Here is a 2,466-nt window from a genome sequence, read left to right on the forward strand (position 1 = left end):
AATGTAGGCCCAGCACTCTTTCCTGCTTATGCAGGGGGTCGGACTCGATGATCTGTTGAGGTCCCTTCCGACCCTAGCATCTATGAATCTATAAAATGAACAAGCAAATATTAAAGACCCTCATATATGAAATGGAGAGAGGCAGGTCAATACCTTTTAATTGACTATTCTGTGTCCTTTACAAAGGCATAAAAAAAATGAACGTGGTAAGATGTGGTTAAGGGGGTAGTCTGATCACAATGAAGATGAGGATGCTATAATTTAAAATACATTAAATTTTAATTTATTTGCAAAACTGAGCGGAAAAAAACAACATGTATTAATACATGTCCCAGAAACTAATAAAAACTGAGAGAATATACAAAGAAAAGTCTAGTGTAGACCATCAGGAAATGCATTAGGAGGTTATTTATTAAGGTGATGCTGCAGAAGAGGTAGTTACTCAGGCACGCTGAATTATGATGATCACTTACTTAATAATGATGAAATGCATGTTAAATCATAGAGAGTTAGAGGGTGGATTTTGAAGGCTGGGAGCATTTACATTCTTTGACTAGATCTACTTTTTCCTTACAATATAAGAAGATAACAAATGATCCTTAAGAGTTTCCTGAGGTTCCTTTACCTTACGTTAATCAGAGTTTAATCAGCAAAAGACCTCAATCTGTTCCAAACTTCTTCTTGTATATTTCCCTCATTTCATCTTCAGACATTCTTCCATAGACTCAAGAGTTGTCAATATAAGAAAGTTGTACAAGGATGTATTAAATGACCTATTAAAATGATATAGCAAGATTAATTTAAGTAATTGTATGAATTCTCATTTAGAAGTAAAAATATCTTATTTTGCATTCATTCAACCTTTGCTTGATCAAATTAAGCTAAACCAAAATCAAACTATTTCATACTCACATAAGGACTTCTACATAGCCATTATACATTTAATGGATTTAACCGTATCAGTTTAGATTCTCACCTGCCTTAAATTTAATAGTTCATCTTTCTCATTCAGACAATCCCTCAAGGCCACTTTCTGCTTTTGCATATTAACTTTGTAATTTTATTCCTTAAAACTTTTATCCTTCAAAGCATTTCAATAAGGCTAAATTTTCCCCATAATTTGAGTTCATAGGACTCAGTCTAATAGGAGTTATTAGAACAATTTTATCTGTCAGTAGTAGCTTGTAAGCTCCTTGTGGCACAGACCCCTTCACCCTTTAAAAAAAACAATGAACCCACACAATGTCTGGCATGCTAATCAGAATCAAATAACAATCCACCTTCAATGAATTAGCCCCATTGGCTTTTTCCTTGAGAAAGGAATTCTGATGAGTAGGAAGAATTGGTAAGTCGTAGCCTTTATGTCATTACAGCTGAATGCGTCTTTTCCTCACAAGTGTGTAAGACTCTGGTTCTCAAATGGGGTGTCACAAGACCCCCACAGGGGTGCTATGATGTAGGTAGCAGCACATACACTCCTGCTGCATTAGGGCTCTCAGACAACCCTAAATGCCTGTTTCGGATCAATACTGTGCATGGTCAGACTACGAAGGGTTGCAGCAGAAGTGAGCTATCCTGCCTGTTTCAAGTTTATCCCAAAGCCCTAATGTTGGAGGAGTGTGTGAAGGTAACACAACCCTACCTGGGCTGGCTGTACAGCAGGTGTAGAGAACACTTTTTCCCTGAGAGCAGCAGCCAGTTGAGAATTGCTGAGGTAAGTTGATCATAACAGTGGTTCTTGACCAGGGATGTTGCCACACTCAAGAATTCTGGAGATGTGCTGCAATTCTGAAAGGTTTGAGAAGCATTGGTCTAAAAGGTGGTTGGCATCATATTTTCAAGGTCACTTCCACACATCTAAATTGTAAGTGGGCACAGAGATAAGCACAATTAAAGTAAATATTTGACAATTAGGGCATATCCTTCAGCTATTTTCATTTAATTTTATCTTAGGTGGCAGTCACAAGACTAGAAAGTTTTCTTGACTCAATATGGATTAGATAGAAAGACACAGATCCTTGTTTTCCTCCTTCCAGTCCCCCTCCACCCTCAAAAAGAGAGTTAGGAAACTTAGTTTCAAAGCCACAAAGCGATATAGATGCTCATAAAGAAGGATTTAATGTTCTTTTTTTGTATGAGTCAAAGATGTTGGAAGACTGATCAGTGTACAAAGAAAGAGGAAGCCAACACTTCCAGAGAACAAAGACTATTGACATCAGTGTATTAAGGCCATATGGTTAATCCAAATTTATGCAAATAGTACTCCTGTGCAAACAGAATTCTGGAGCAGGAAGAAGACACTTCTTCCTATAACAGATAACAGAATGGTCCACAAATAAAATGAACGTAAGTGTTGTGGAATGAGTGCAAACCATTTTAAAGATATCATTAGCCCTTGACAAATAAAGCGAATCTAAGCTTTCTGAACTATAGCAATTCAAACAAGAAAAAATGCTAGGAAGCAAA

Source organism: Crocodylus porosus, unplaced genomic scaffold (genome assembly GCF_001723895.1).
Source record: "Crocodylus porosus isolate Cpor-Errol unplaced genomic scaffold, CroPor_comp1, whole genome shotgun sequence".
NCBI classification, from domain to species: Eukaryota; Metazoa; Chordata; order Crocodylia; family Crocodylidae; genus Crocodylus; species Crocodylus porosus.